The sequence below is a fragment of the Rhinichthys klamathensis genome, unplaced genomic scaffold, assembly GCF_029890125.1.
Source record: "Rhinichthys klamathensis goyatoka isolate OS25496 unplaced genomic scaffold, OSU_Roscu_1.1 h1tg000574l_1, whole genome shotgun sequence".
Classification (NCBI taxonomy): Eukaryota; Metazoa; Chordata; class Actinopteri; order Cypriniformes; family Leuciscidae; genus Rhinichthys; species Rhinichthys klamathensis.
In genome coordinates, this window is record NW_026607038.1 from 105,870 (window position 1) to 116,635 (window position 10,766).

General features: G+C 43.7%; 1 protein-coding gene across 2 annotated transcripts in view; it reads right to left on the reverse strand.

Moving 5' to 3' along the window:
• The window catches only part of prr5b (proline rich 5b (renal)), a 51,526-nt gene extending 48,585 nt beyond the window's left edge, over nucleotides 1-2,941 (reverse strand). For both annotated transcript variants that reach the window (XM_056239929.1, XM_056239930.1), the window contains exon 1: nucleotides 2,711-2,941. The gene's annotated coding sequence lies outside the window, so the exon portion shown is untranslated. The remainder of the gene's footprint in view (nucleotides 1-2,710) is intronic.
• Between the last annotated feature and the right edge of the window lie 7,825 nt (nucleotides 2,942-10,766).

Consider the following 10,766-nt stretch of genomic DNA (forward strand, 5'->3'; position numbering starts at 1 on the left):
TCTCTCTCGACACACTCTCTCTCGACACACTCTCTCTTGACACACTCTCTCTCGACACACTCTCTCTTGACACACTCTCTCTCGACACACTCTCTCTCGACACACTCTCTCTCGACACACTCTCTCTCGACACACTCTCTCTCGACACACTCTCTCTCGACACACTCTCTCTTGACACACTCTCTCTCGACACACTCTCTCTTGACACACTCTCTCTCGACACACTCTCTCTCGACACACTCTCTCTCGACACACTCTCTCTCGACACACTCTCTCTCGACACACTCTCTCTCGACACACTCTCTCTCGACACACTCTCTCTCGACACACTCTCTCTCGACACACACACACACTCGCGCTCTCTCAGACACACTCTCTCTCAGACACACTCTCTCTCTCTCACACACACACTCGCGCTCACACTCTCTCTCTCACACACTCGCGCTCTCTGAGACACTCACACACACACATACTTCACACTCTCTCAGACATTCTCTCTCAGACACACTCTCTCTCTCTCACACACACACTCGCGCTCACACTCTCTCTCTCACACACTCGCGCTCTCTGAGACACTCACACACACACACACTTCACACTCTCTCAGACATTCTCTCTCAGACACACTCTCTCTCTCTCACACACACACTCGCGCTCACACTCTCTCTCTCACACACTCGCGCTCTCTGAGACACTCACACACACACATACTTCACACTCTCTCAGACATTCTCTCTCAGACACACTCTCTCTCTCTCACACACACACTCGCGCTCACACTCTCTCTCTCACACACTCGCGCTCTCTGAGACACTCACACACACACACACTTCACACTCTCTCAGACACTCTCTCTCGACACACTCTCTCTCGACACACACACACACTCGCGCTCTCTCAGACACACTCTCTCTCTCTCTCTCACACACACTCGCGCTCACACTCTCTCTCTCACACACACTCGCGCTCAGACACTCTCACACACACACACACACTTCACGCTCTCTCGACACACTCTCTCTCGACACACACAGACACACTCTCGCTCGACACACTCTCTCTCACACACACACTCACAGTCAGACACTCGCGCTCTCTCAGACACACTCTCTCTCTCTCACACACACACTCGCGCTCTCTCAGACACACACTCTCTCTCTCACACACACACTCGCGCTCTCTCAGACACACTCTCTCTCTCACACACACACTCGCGCTCTCTCAGACACACACTCTCTCTCACACACACTCACAGAGAGAGACTCACAGACACTCGTGCAGGTGCTCTTTCTCTCTCTCACACACACACACACACACACACTCTCTCTCTCTCTCTCTCTCTCTCACACACAGCTGTGTTTTGTGATATATGAGGACATTCCATAGGCGTAATGACTTTTATACTGGACAAACTATATATTCTATCCCCCTACACTGCCCCTATCCCTAAACCTGCCCATCACACACACACACACACACACACACACACACACACACACACACACACACACACACACAGCCCCTATCCCTTAACCTGCCCATCACAGGAGACATGCTGCATTTTTACATAAAAAAACCCATTGTTTTTTATGTTTTTTAAGCTATTTGAAATATGAGGACTCATGCAATGTCCTCATATATCACGTGTAAGTTGTAATACCAGTGTAATATGCATGTCATTATACACATTTGTGTCCTCATATATCACAAAAACAAAAGCACTCGCTCTCTCAGACACACTCTCTCTCTCTCACACACACACACTCGCGCTCTTTCAGACACACACACACACTCGCGCTCTCTCAGACACACTCCCTCTCTCGTCTCACACACACACACACACACACACACACTCGCGCTCTCAGACACACTCTTGTAAATAGAGTTAAAGAATGGACTCGAGTCCCGACGCACCGGACCTGCCGGCATCAAGAGAACACGGATTATACAACACACTGCACTGGGATCTTTATTTAATAATATTACCAGTTCCATATTATCTTTATTTAAAAAATAAGACGATACATGATTTTATTTTCTAAATTTGACTGCATTCTTGTCAATTTCTAAATGTTTACTTTTTGATTTATGAATTATAACAGACTGATGGGAAAACAACATTATTTTGCTGTTACTTTTTTAAAATTGGTTTTATTATTATGTAACAATTTGTTGATTTTTAAATTGGTTTTATTATTATGTAACAATTTGTTGATTTTTGTTAGTTGTAACTTTTATATAACATTTAAAATAAAGGTTTTACAACAACATCACCATCTTCTGTTATATGTGGGCCTCCATGCTCCTCTACTGTACAGTATATGATATTGGTGGAGGGGGAGGGGCCCACATCAATCCACACACACACACACACACACACACACCTATAGAGGACTTTGCACTGTGGATGTTGCAGTGTCTGATCTCAGACCTGTGTCGATTCTAGACTTCCTTTAGCTGAATTGATTTAATATTTTCCATATTCCCTGACTATGAATCCACACAGAGCGCGCGAAAGACTCATTAACAGGGAGTTTTATTCATTTCTATCACTGATTAACTCGAATCACCTGCAGCTGCAGGTGTGTCAGACTCTCAAGGACATAAAGACGAACACAACCAACACGATAAGAGTGGAAAACAATCTGGAATATAATAAAAAAAACACTGATAATTCATCACGTCAAGTTTAAAATGCGAATAAACTCACCGTTTCTCTCCTCAGCAGCTGATGTGAGGTAAATCTCCGCGTTTCTTTACTTCAGGTTTTAGTTTGGGTCGAGTTTTTGTGTACTTCTCTTAGTGTGTGTTATATTAACATGACATTAATTATTTTAAGTTTTAGTTTAATTCAGTTTAATCGAGTTTATCGATGTTTCATTCGTGTCTCGCGTTTCGCGTCCGTCTCCCTCTGCCGCGCGCGCACATCTAAGCGTGTGCACGAGGAAAGCGCGAGTCCGGCGGAACGTATTTGCAAGATATTTAATTAAAACGACCAATTTTTTTTATACAACTCTTTTTTTTAACCTACACAAGATTTTGTTTTGCACACAAGAAACATATGATTGTAATCGACAATCTGATAAATGATAAAGAAACGACAAATGTGATTAATACATCTACTGATTAAACGGATAAACAATAATATTTTTCAAAATATGTACAAGTGAAGTGTATAAGGGTTTTAATCCCATGCAAGAACTGATCAAATGTATTTATCTGATCAGAGAACACAATATAACCCTCTCGCGCACATAATCAATAGAGTTATTATTATTATGAGCTGATCTGATACAGTCTCGAGTCTGGGTTAGTAAACTCATGTGTGGCCACTGTAAAGCTCGACGAGTGTATGAGTGCTGTGATACACGTCTTTACTGTCATTAGTTGCGGTTAAATATGACATAAGGGTCTTAATTGAATATGAGAAATATCAATAAATGTGCAGCAAATAACAGAGGGATGTCTGTGGTTTCTAGAACACACTTAAACATGTTTAGCTGTAAACAGTGTGTGTGTGTGTGTGGGTGGGTGTGTGAGTGTGTGTGTGGGGTGTGGGGTTCAGGAGAAAGAACAGATTCAACACAAACATACTGTAGATGTTGTGACACAAACACACACACACTCTATCTCTCTCTCACACACACACACACACACTCTCTCTCACACACACTCTCTCACTTTTCTCATTTTTTTTTACAACAGAAATGAGCCGTCACTGAACTGGCTTAAGCTGGACTGTGACGCTTTTTTCTTCAAGAAACAAACTTTGTTGCATTATTTTCCTGTTATCACTGTAAAGCTGCGTTGAAACACTGTGTAAATAAAGGTGACTTGACTTGAATGTCAAAGCTTTAGTATTGTTCATCAAATCTTATTTGATTTCCTTCGTACTGATACTTTCTGCTGGTGTCTGTTTCCAAAACACAAGCCGTAAACCTTAAACAACCCACACCGTATCTACTGTACAGCGTCTGAAGAAACACACACACACACACACACACCACTGAGAAACGGTTTGACAATGACTTAATATTATAAGAAAACATGGAATTAATTTCCACTGTTATGCTGATGACACTCAATTATATATTTCATCACGACCAGATGAAAACACTAACTCATCAAAATTGACAGTGTCTTAAAGATATAAAATGCTGGATGACGCATAATTTCCTGCTACTAAATCCAGATAAAACGGAGGTATTACTTGTTGGTCCAAAAAACTACCCACAAAACCACTTACAATACAACTTTAATATAGAAGGATGTCCTGTTACTTTATCCTCTACGGTAAAAGACCTGGGTGTTATACTAGACCACAACTTGTCTTTCGAAAATCACATTTCATATGTTACAAGAACGGCCTTTTTCCATCTTAGAAACATTGCTAAATTACGTAACATGCTATCTGTTTCCGATGCAGAAAAGTTAGTTCATGCATTCATGACCTCGAGACTAGATTACTGTAATGCTTTATTAGCTGGTTGTCCTGCATCCTCAATAAACAAGCTACAGTTAGTGCAAAATGCAGCCGCTAGAGTTCTTACTAGGTCCAGAAAATATGATCATATAACACCAATTTTATCATCTCTACACTGGTTACCTATCAAGTTCCGTATCAATTACAAAGTACTATTACTGACCTATAAAGCCCTAAATGGTTTTGCTCCTGTGTATTTAATGGACCTTCTATCGCCCTACAATCCATCGCGTTCTTTAAGATCACTAAATTCGAGGCTTCTAGTCATTCCTAGGATATCTAAGTCCACTAAAGGAGGGAGGGCATTCTCACATTTAGCTCCTAAACTCTGGAATAGCCTTCCTGATATTGTTCGAGGCTCTGACTCGCTGTCCCAGTTTAAAACTAGATTAAAGACGCATCTCTTTAGCCAAGCATTTACATAATGCTTACCTTTTATAATACTGCTGAATCAGATCAACTGCATTTAATACTATAAAACTTGAAGAGACTGTAGGTTATCTGTATAGGTTGCATAGTATTTGCAGTTATTACGTTCCTGTGTATATTGCGTGAATGACGGGTGGTTGGGCAGATATTGTGTTGCGGTAGGTAGTATGCCATACGGAACCGTTGTCCACTGAAACTGCCTATTCACGCACCAGTGGGGCTCGACAGCCTTAGTCAACGGGTTGGCGCGTATGGTTGGGCTGCGGAGAGATTGTGAGATTGTGGTTAGGTCTCAGCAGCAGGAGGGACGTAGAGGTCAGTAAGCTGGGCTGAGTTGAGTGGGGGGTGATTTTGGGACGCAAGAGTCTTCATGTTTTATCATTTACGCCTGTGTTATGGAAATCATCATTATGAACAGCAGCTACGCTAATTATTTTCCCTTTTTGCTTTTCTGCTGTTATCTCGGGACGCGAGTCCCGAGAAAATGGCGTTCGTCAGCTCCAGTTTGTATCCAGCCTCTCACGGAGACTTCAGATGCTCCAATCACAAAGCCTGTGAAGAGACGACTCAACACGGGCGATATGGACTCTCTATGGTGGACGGCACTGATCCTCAACAACTCGTCCTAATACCGGCGTGATTACTTGGACTTCCAAAAGATGGAAATGGATAAATACTCTAAATGTTCCGATCCAATCTGACTTGTAATGCTGCCCGAATCATGCACTGTTCCTCCGTTGGCCAGAGGAGAACTGGCCCCCCGACTGAGTCTGGTTTCTCCCAAGGTTTTTTTCTCCATTCTGTCCCTGATGGAGTTTGGGTTCCTCCACTGTTGCCTTGGATTTTGGCTGCTTAGTTGGGGACATTTAATATTCAATAATATTATTGATCTGCCTTAGTTAAGGTGGACGTTGACGCAATTTTCTTTTAGAAACAAACTTTGTTATATTGTTTTCATGTTATCACTGTGAAGCTGCTTTGATACAATCTGTATTGTAAAAAGCGCTATATAAATAAAGGTGACTTGACGTGACTTGACTTAGGAAAGTAGTAAGAATCCTATCAAACCAGAAACACAGAGATGCTGAATGTCCTTCATCTCTATCATGAAAAACTTAAAGGGGTCATATAATGGTACATGCACTTTTACGAGTTGATTGTACTGAAATGTGTGTTGGCAGTGCCTGTACACAACCATCATATAATTTTTTTTAATTTTTTTTAAATTTAGTTTTGTTTTAACCCTCTGGGGACTAAGCCCTTTTTGGTCTGTTTTCTCTATTTTTACATTTGGGCTTATAAACCATATGTAATGGAGATGGAACACTATGTGTTTGATATCTATGGATTCAGAAGACCATAAGCTAACATAAGCATGCATGTAATGTGTTTATAAAGGAAGTATGAGTGAAAAATGTACAATAAACTAGAGAATTTCAAAAACGGAAATTAGATATTTGTCATTTATTTCTGAAAATCACACAACAATAGTGAACAGTTTTTGAACAAAAAATATATTTGTCAAAGCCTTTGCTTGACAGACATGTGTAATAGTTAAATAAAATGTGTAAAGAACAATGAAAAATGTAACTTTATTTACAAATAGTCCTAGGCGTTTTTCTTAGGAATGCTTAGAATTTTCTAAGGCAATGCTTTCTCCTCGTCACTCTCCAGTAATTGTTCCAGAGCTTGTTCCACCGTAAATCTTTACTGCTTGCCATCATAAAAGTGCTAAAACAATAAATAATGTTATATTGTATGTATATAAATATATATATATTATAATTGTTCTGTCTCTCTCATATTTCTCTGATAATCCGCTCCGTAAGCCTCCGTTCGCTCTCTCTCCTTCTCTCCATTCAACGCTGTTTGCATCATAACCCTAACTATATAGTACCACCCCTTGCAAGGCTACAGAGTCCTCTGATTTGCTAGAAACGTCATGGTAACCTTCCTCTGATTGGATAAGAAAAATATTTCGCCATCTGCAATTTTTCCATTGGTTGTTGCTTGCGGAATCTGTCAAACAACATCGATTTCATTGGCCCTTTACATAGTGGTATTGCGCAACAAGGAAGTGTGTATATTTACAAGCCGGGTAAGTTATCACTGTTTTCAGCGGAATCTGAGGAAGACGGTAAAAAAGACCGCACCTCTCTATCATTAATAGTTTTTAAGATATTTACACATTTGTAAAAGTATGCCATTTTGGGCGGTACCGCCCGATCCGTCCCCAGAGGGTTAATCTCCTTATATGTTTTCCCCTGCCTCAAATCAAGCCGTTCGAGCCTGTGACGTCACACACTCGGAAGCCCCTCCCACGATTGTTGATCGACAGCAGCGTTTCAACACAGACTGTGACAGACTGTGATTCAATCATAGTCTGCGCGGACCGGCGCGCTCATTGTTGATATGCTGGAGCACTGTCTATGAGCAGAATGGCTCTAAGCGATTGTGGTGTTCTGTTCTTGGGTGTAATAACGAACACAGTCATTTTAATGTTCCTAAATCCGAACCGCTGAAGACGCAGTGGCTGAGTTTAGTTTTCGAAGGGAATATTCCCCACGAGCAACGTCAATGCGTTCATGTTTGCGCGAATCATTTCTCAGCAGACTGCTTTATAAACGAGGGTCAGTATAAAGCTGGATTTGCTAAGAAGCTGCTCATGAAAAAAGGATCGGTACCAGATATTCGTGTTCCTGCTGAACCTCTAGAAGAAAGGAAGTGAGTGTAACGTTTTATTAAACTTTATATTAATATTTATATTAATCTTTGCAAATCGCTAGCTGCACGCTTCACAATGAATGAGTCTAAGGTTTACACTCAGGGTGCATTACGGCATGTTTTCTATGTACGACGTTCTCAATATAATTTATAATCCCATGTTTATACTGAACAACGCGTTATGGTTATTGTGTTACAAACGGTGTACGCACAGAACAGAGGGGCGGAGTCAGCAAAGCTCATTATCATTTAAAGGCATATGCACTGAAACGGCGTGCTGAAAACAGAGCTGTTTTTGACCAAGTAAAATAAGTGTTTTCTTACAATACTAATGAGAATTTTTAATTAAAGTATATTACAAACTTTTAATTTAGACCCTAAAGAATCATATTAGCTTGTACAAAAATGGCATTATATGACCCCTTTAATACTTTTAGAAAAAAATAACGAAACACAAAAAGTCAATTCAGGGACATTGAAGAATCCTTCGAATCCACAGTTCTGGAAACATTGAAACACACTAAACTAACCCTATCCAGAACTTGCTATCCAGGGCTACCCTAACCCTAACTATCCAGAATGGAGATGTTTGGATAAACACTTCTCCTCTTTAGTGAGATCAACAAAATTCAGGAACAAAAGCCCTGTGTGACAAACCTGATCTAACGCTGCCAGAGCCCTCCGACTCTCCAGTGACACGAGCCGAACTACTAAACCCTAAACCTCCAGAGGTGTCGATGGCCTCCAATGAAATGATCAAACACACAGACCACAAATTCAAATGAGCCATTCTCAAGCTCTTCAATATCACCCTGAGCTTATATACCCCGACATCTGGAACAACGGTCTAACCCAGTCCATAAAGCCGGAGACAGATCTAATAACTCCTGTGGTGTGTGTGTGTCAGCAACCCAGACTAACCTCTCTGCAACACCCTAACAGCAGATGAGCTGAATGAGCCCCGCCTCCACTCACTCTAACAGCAGACGAGCTGAATGAGCCCCGCCTCCACTCACTCTAACAGCAGACGAGCTGAATGAGCCCCGCCTCCACTCACTCTAACAGCAGACGAGCTGAATGAGCCCCGCCTCCACTCACTCTAACAGCAGACGAGCTGAATGAGCCCCGCCTCCACTCACTCTAACAGCAGACGAGCTGAATGAGCCCCGCCTCCACTCACTCTAACAGCAGACGAGCTGAATGAGCCCCGCCTCCACTCACTCTAACAGCAGACGAGCTGAATGAGCCCCGCCTCCACTCACTCTAACAGTAGACGAGCTGAATGAGCCCCGCCTCCACTCACTCTAACAGCAGACGAGCTGAATGAGCCCCGCCTCCACTCACTCTAAAAGCAGACGAGCTGAATGAGCCCCGCCTCCACTCACTCTAACAGTAGACGAGCTGAATGAGCCCCGCCTCCACTCACTCTAACAGCAGACGAGCTGAATGAGCCCCGCCTCCACTCACTCTAACAGCAGATGAGCTGAATGAGCCCCGCCTCCACTCACTCTAACAGCAGACGAGCTGAATGAGCCCCGCCTCCACTCACTCTAACAGCAGACGAGCTGAATGAGCCCCGCCTCCACTCACTCTAACAGCAGACGAGCTGAATGAGCCCCGCCTCCACTCACTCTAACAGCAGACGAGCTGAATGAGCCCCGCCTCCACTCACTCTAACAGCAGACGAGCTGAATGAGCCCCGCCTCCACTCACTCTAACAGCAGACGAGCTGAATGAACCCCGCCTCCACTCACTCTAACAGCAGATGAGCTGAATGAGCCCCGCCTCCACTCACTCTAACAGCAGACGAGCTGAATGAGCCCCGCCTCCACTCACTCTAACAGCAGATGAGCTGAATGAGCCCCGCCTCCACTCACTCTAACAGCAGATGAGCTGAATGAGCCCCGCCTCCACTCACTCTAACAGCAGACGAGCTGAATGAGCCCCGCCTCCACTCACTCTAACAGTAGACGAGCTGAATGAGCCCCGCCTCCACTCACTCTAACAGCAGACGAGCTGAATGAGCCCCGCCTCCACTCACTCTAAAAGCAGACGAGCTGAATGAGCCCCGCCTCCACTCACTCTAACAGTAGACGAGCTGAATGAGCCCCGCCTCCACTCACTCTAACAGCAGACGAGCTGAATGAGCCCCGCCTCCACTCACTCTAACAGCAGATGAGCTGAATGAGCCCCGCCTCCACTCACTCTAACAGCAGACGAGCTGAATGAGCCCCGCCTCCACTCACTCTAACAGCAGACGAGCTGAATGAGCCCCGCCTCCACTCACTCTAACAGCAGACGAGCTGAATGAGCCCCGCCTCCACTCACTCTAACAGCAGACGAGCTGAATGAGCCCCGCCTCCACTCACTCTAACAGCAGACGAGCTGAATGAGCCCCGCCTCCACTCACTCACTCAGAGATCCACTGGTTGGCGATCACACATTGATATGATTGGTTACAAGGTCGTTTGTGACGTCAGAAACACCAGCGATTTTAGAGACTGTCTTTGGTTCACTGCAGTTTTGAGGAGGAAATACTCAGCAATGCTGTCGACTTATGAACTTACACATGGTGTGTCTTAAAGCGTATTAAAAACACCACATAGACACATAAACAACATTAAAAACTGGATTTACACCACAGGGGGACTTTAACAAAGCTGTTAACCACGTGAGAGACGAGGCACGGAGAGCTTTATGCTATTAAGAGAAATATCAAAATTGACATGAACAGCCCTCCATCACAGAGCCAGAGAGAGCCCTCGGCCGATCGGTCCCAGAGCTCACGGCACAAACCAAATCATTCAAACACAAAAAGAGAAATGCCTAAAGCATTGGACAAACGAAACAGACGAAACACGGTACATTCGGATGCTATTTGGCCCTAAACAAAGAATATGAATTGGCAGAATACCCGAGTAAAGTGAGTACAGCGAGTGACCCTAAACTGAGTACAGACTCAGTGAACCCAGAGAGACACACACACACACACACACACACACACAGATCTCCCACTGCTCATCGCATCTCTTCTGCATAGAGAACAAAGACAAAAGCGGTTCTCATGACGACGGCTGTGTCTCTGTGAGGCGTTTGTTCTCGGAGCCTCTCGTGTGTCCCAGTCAAGCGG